Here is a 6446-nt window from a genome sequence, read left to right as displayed (position 1 = left end):
TTAGCTTGGTAGTGCTGCTGCTTCCTGGTTCACTTTTTATTCTTTTGTTTTTTTAATATTTTACTTATTTATTGTATGTACATGAGTACACTGTCACTGTCTTCAGACATACCAGAAGAGGGCATCAGATCCCATTACAGATGGTTGTGAGCCAACATGTGGTTGCTGGGAATTGAACTCAGGACCTTTGGAAGAACAGACAGACCTTTGGAAGAACTCAGACTCTTAACCGCTGAGCCATCTCTCCAGCCGACCTGGTCTGCTTCTTATTCCCCTCTATTTGCAAAATATATTCATGGTTGATGCAAACTAAAAATTTTAAATATCAGTGTAGAGTTTGAGTGTTTTGGGTTAGTAAACCATAGTAAAATTGTCCTAACCTGCACTTCCAGGCTCTGCTATTCTGCCAGTCTTTTCATTCACATATCTGTCTACACTGTCTTCATATCTCCTTCTCTGTTTTATTTTTGGTTATTTTAAAACTTAAGTTCCACCTCTTTTATTATTTATTTATTTATTTGAGACAGAATTTTACTCTGTAGTCCTGGCTGTCCTGGAACTTATTCTGTAGACTAGTCTGACCTTGAACTCACAGAAATCCTCCTGCCTCTGCCTTCCGAGTGCTGGGGTTAAAGGCATGCCTGCCCTCTGCCCCCCACTCCAATAGCAATGAAAACCATGCAGTATTGGCGCATTCTGTACTGATTACCCTCGATAGCACTGTTCACTTCTTTTACACATCCAGGCTCCTTTCTTCTCAGACATTTGGCAGGTTCCGTTTTACTTTGACTCCGTTACCTCCTCCAGCTTCCATGTCGATTTCAAGTATTTTCATTCAGTTTGTACTTAGACCTAGTCAGGACTGGTGTCGCTCAGCGCAGCGAATGCACTTCTCATTGTTCTCTACTTCCGATTCCTCTGATGTTTCATCGGAGATAATTTTCCTTTTGACTGAACAACATGCCGTATTATTTCCTGTAGTCTTGCTGGTGGCAGATTGTTCTTAACAAAACAAAACAGTCCATTCATTCATTTCTTTAGTATACCATCTAACATAGGGAAGACACTTGAACGATTTGCCAAATGAATGAAAGTATGAATGTGTAAAGGAGTCTGAATGCACAAGCAGCCTGCAGATGGTTTGTTTTTCTGCATATAAGATTGGAGCATCTTTTGATGCTCCTCAAAGAGCAGTCTCATCATGCCCTAGCCTCTACTTGTTTCTTAGTATATGTGTATTCTCTGGTCAGCTCCACAAAAGTATGGTAGATGTTTGGTAACAACTGTCGGGGAGTCAAGTTCTCTTAGCTTTTTCCACCTAGAAGATCAGTTGAATTTATTCCTTCTTTTAAGAATTTGTTTTATGTATAAGAGTCTTTATGTGTATGTACATCATATTTGCGGAAGTGTCCACAGAAGCCAGAAGAGGGCACTAGATCCCCTGGATCGGGCTTTACAGATGTTCATAAGCTTCTATGTGCGTGCTGGGAACTGAACACGGGTCCTCCGGAAGAACAAGTGCCCTCACCCACTGAGCCACCTGCCTAGTTCCCAGTCCTTGTCCCTTACTGGAGGTTACAATGGAGATTTAGAATGCTGTTTTCACAGACACTTGGAAACTCGGTGCAGAAATAGAATTTTGTGTAATATTTCTGTTGAAAACTAAGAGGCATCCAGGAATCTGATGAATAGTTAAGTTTGCTGGCCGCTTGCAAAATTTAACCTTTCAGACGTGGAAAGGATGCGTTATTGGTCTGGGAGGTTATCTTAAAAGGCTCCCATGACATTGTATTGGAACTGACCCCGGACACTAATGAAAGGGTAATCCTCCCCCAAAGCTAGTAATCCCTGGGGCTGTGTGTCAGTGATTAAAAAAGAGGGGTAAGAACAGCTGTCTTTTTGTTCAGTTTAATTCCGTCCATGTACCTGGGTGGGTGTTAATTTCCTGGTGGCGCTGGCTGAGGGAGAAGGAGGTGTTAGGTTTCTGCAGGGACTGAGTGTGCAGACGTGATTCTGCCTGGTGTGTGTCTGGAGAACAGCACCGTTCAGTGGGGCTCAAGCTTGTGAGCTCGGGTTGTGTTCCTTTTAATTTCTGTCCTTTAAGTTGGACACGTGGGCCACTATGTGCCTTAGGACATGGCAGTACTATCAGGTGTCAGCTACACTGAACACTTTAATTAACGGCGCATCACCTCACCCCCACCCTCCCATGACAATGAGCTCTGCTGGGCCTGTGAGACAGAAGTCAAGTCATCGGGCAGAAGAGCAACACCTCACCCTGATTTGACACATCTGTCTATCTATCTATCTATCTATCTATCTATCTATCTATCTATCTATCTTTGCTTATAAAAGAAAGTGTTTAATTTGTGGCTTCTGATTGCAAAGGGTCAGAGACCATGGCCATCAAGGCAAGGAGCATAGCAGCAGGCAGGCAGGGTGCTGGAGCAGTAGCTGAGAGCCTACATCCCTACCCGCAAGTAGGAGGCAGAAAGAGCTTACTGGGAATGGTGTGGGCCTTTGAAACCTCAAAGCCCACCCTCAGTTAAGGTGATATGTACGCCTTAACTGTACCATGTGAACCCTGGGGCAGGGAACCAACCCAGCTATACTTTTCTGGACTTCAGACCCATAGAAACTGTGAGATAACAAAGGATGTCATTTTTAAGCTCTACATTTGTAGCGAAGTGTAAGAGTGCAACAGCCAACAACAATGATAAAATAAAACCCCACAGCAATCCATACATCTGTTATCAACTCAACTTCTAATTCTCCATCAAGGTAATGGTGCATCTTAGTGAAGTCAAGCAATCGACTCCAGTTTTATTTCATTGTCTTTTACTTTTGTTTATTTGTTTTGAGAAAGGCTTCCTTTTGAGTAGCTTTGAATTCTAGAAGGAGCCCAGGCTTGAAGGACAGCCCCCACTAAGAGGAACACGATTATCAGTGAGGGTGAGGATGTTGGTGACTAGTTTCACTTAATGGAGTATCCAGTCCCATCTGTTTTGTTGTGAGTTATAGATCGGCTTTTATTCTTTTTATGGCAGAAGGGTGTTTCACTGCACATACATGCCACATTGGAAGATATCCACTTATCAATTATACCAACATTTCTTTATGATAAAATTCCTGGGGAATCTAGAGATGCAGGGGCCATATCTCAACACAGTAAAAGTGACAGCATTACGCTAAACAGGAAAACTCAGAACATTTTTCACCCAAATCAGGACTGAGGTAAGGAACTCTACTCTTTCTCTTCCCACTCCGTATAGTCTTGAACTCTGAGCTAGAGCAGTAAGACAAATAAAGGCGATAAAGGTAAATAGGAAAGAATGAAGTCACAGTGTCCTCCTTTCCAGATTATATGATTCTGTACATAAAAGAGCATAAAGATTCCATTAGAGAACTCCTACAGCTGATACACACACTCAGCAAGATAGGAGGATACAAAACTAACACATAAATCCTAGTGACTTTCTTATACACCAACGGAACTACACTGAGAAAAAAATTAGGAAAACAATTTTGTTTACAGTGGACCCCAAATCACCTCGGAATAAATCTAAGCAAGGAACCTAAAGACTGTACATTGAAGACTTTAAGACACTGAAGGAAGACATTGAAGAAGAAGAAAAAAAAAACAGAAGAAGGAAAGACCTCCCATACTCCATAGAACAGTAGGATTAATTTTGTGAAAAAGCCACCCTATAAAGGCAAACTGCAGAGGCAATGCAGTCACTTGAAGTTGCAATGTAGTTTCTTTTTACGGAAAAAAAGGTAATCTTACATTTCAGAAGGAAACACAATAACTGGATAGCCAAACAACCCAGAACAATAAAACAAGCAAAAACTGCCGGAGGTATCATCAGATTTCAAGGTATAGTATATATATTAATTAAAATCCAGCATGGTATCAGCATAAAAATGGCACACATTGATCAATGGAATAGAACTGAGTACCTACACATAAGTCCACATCCCTATAAGCACCTGATTTCCAACAATATACACTGGAGGAAAGACAGCATCGCCAACAGAAGGTGCTGGATAGTATATAGAAGAATGGAAAGTAGACCCTCATCTGTCACTGGAACAAAACTAGATTCAGGTGGATCAAGATAGGCTGGATATTCTGGATCAGACAGGGGAGAAATCAAGGGGTATGCTTCAACTTTTAGGCACAAAAAGGGGCGGGGGGTGGTGGTTTGAACAGGACCCCAGCAGGCCAAAAATTGACAAAGGAGACTTCATGAGCCTAAAAGCTTCTGTCCAGCAAAGGACATGGTCATCTGAGTGAAGAGGCAGCTTACGAATGGGAAAAAGTCTTTACCAGGGTATCTAAAATATATAATGAACTACAAAACCCTAAAGAGCAAGAAAACAAACAACCCAAGTTTAGAAACGAGGCATGGAACTAAACAAGATTTTTTTTTTTTTAAAGAAAACTACAAAAACGAGATTATGAAACTTGCAGGTAAATGTATAGAGCCGGAAATAATCATTCCAAGGGAAGTTACCCAGAGCCAGAAAACCAGCTGCCACGTGTTCTCTCTCAGAGATACATGCTAACTTTCAGGCTTTGCTTACGTGACCTACTTGGGAAGGTTAGGAGATATGGCCTCTTTAGAGGAGGTATGTCCCTGGGAGCAGGTTTTCAGATCCCTTCTTAAAACACACCTTAAACCACAGCACACACTCTGTGGGTCAGGGTGTGACTATCTTTTGGGTCAGTATATATCCTACCACATTTTTTTTTTTTTTTTTTTTTTGGTTTTTTGAGACAGGGTTTCACTGTGTAGCCCTGGCTGTCCTGGAACTCACTCTGTAGACCAGGCTGGCCTCGAACTCAGAAATCCGCCTGCCTCTGCCTCCCAAGTGCTGGGATTAAAGGCGTGCGCCCACCACGCCTGGCGCCTACCACATTTTTAAATTATAAATATGTGTAGAATTGAGACATCAATTTCCAAATAAAGTGTGGCTCTGCTTGAGTCCCCATCCCCCTCAGCGTCCTTGCCTCAGTAAGTGGACTAATTCATTTATGTTAGACATTGGTTCCCTCATACCCAGTTCAGCACTGCCCACATTCCCCCCTTGAGCAGTGAGTCCTACTACTCTGCCCTCTAGCAGGTCCCTGCCTGGTCCTAGCCATGACTACTGGGTCCCCTCTTCTGGATACTCAACTTCCCCTGTGTTCTTTCCGTCACTGTTGAGATGCCGTCTCAAATAGCCTTTCTACAGCACGGCATCTAATCAGGACCCTCCCCACCCCCGCCCCACCTCACCTTGCATAGCTTCCTCCACCACTTCGCCCTTTTGCATAATCTTTATTTTCTTACCATGGTTGATAACCAAACTACTTCATGTCACTTCTTTCCCCTGTCAGATGGGCCGTTCTACGAAGATATGGCTTCTCTTCTATCACTTCTGTGGAGTGCTTAGTAGGTACTCAGTTTGTGTTTGGCATCTTCCACATTCAGACTTCCCCCTAAGTTTTCTGCTTTTATTTTCCTATTGCTCTGACATTCTTGTTTTCTTTTATGACAAGATAAACCAGCACCCTAGGCTCTCCTTGGGTTGGGGTGTTCCAGCTGTTTTCATGGTCTCCTTCATGGTTTCTACCTCCCCATCCAGCCACACTGTGCTGTGTCTTTAGGAGAAGGAACTATTTCTACTAATTACATCCTCAGGGAATAGGGGGACTCAATCCAGAAGGACAGCGTTGGCCATGGCTGTCCCAAAAGAGAACTGGAAGCCTTTTTGGACCAACGATTAGCATCACTTAGTCCAATGATGTAAAACGTTGATTCCCACCCAGGAGGTACAGAGTTTTTCTTAGAATAATTCAGGACAAATTACTTTCCCCCCTTCCTTTCACTAGGACTGGAGATAAGAGAGACTAGGGGTCTGGATTCGAGGGAGGAAGATCAAAGTTCAAAGCTGGAAATGAAAAGGACCTTAGAGGTAAATAGGGTATGAATGTGGGTGGGTACAGTCAGTGGGGAGATGACAGAGGAGCCCCCTAGGGGAAAGAGGTCTGTAGTTCTTTTCCTCCTGACTTCAGTTTCTTGAGTGTAGCGTGCAGAGAAACTTCCTTTATTCTCAGGTCTTGTGTCTTGGCACAGAGCCCTTCACCCTCAGCATAGACTGCTCTTGTCTGCAGGGCTTCTGTGTCTGTTCAAGTTGCTAGATCAGGGTGGAGGGAGTTCAGCTGACTACTCTGTCAGGACAGCTTGCCCAGACAGCAAGTTTGTGGCTCCCCTGCCAGCACCTCCTTTTCTATAGGTGCCACATGCCACAATTTATACGCAGACATGATTTGACTGATTGTTGCAGTCCGGGCCTGGAATAATTTTAATTAACGGGAAAACGGTCCTCAATACACCGATTAGACCTCTTCAGGTACAACAAGATAAAAGCCTGATAATTTGGATGGAGTACTCTTCTTA

The sequence above is a fragment of the Mus caroli genome, unplaced genomic scaffold (genome assembly GCF_978045245.1).
Source record: "Mus caroli unplaced genomic scaffold, Mus_caroli_1 scaffold_1, whole genome shotgun sequence".
NCBI lineage: Eukaryota > Metazoa > Chordata > Mammalia > Rodentia > Muridae > Mus > Mus caroli.
The sequence above is the reverse complement of the archived record's forward strand: the minus strand, read 5'-3'. Positions refer to the sequence as shown.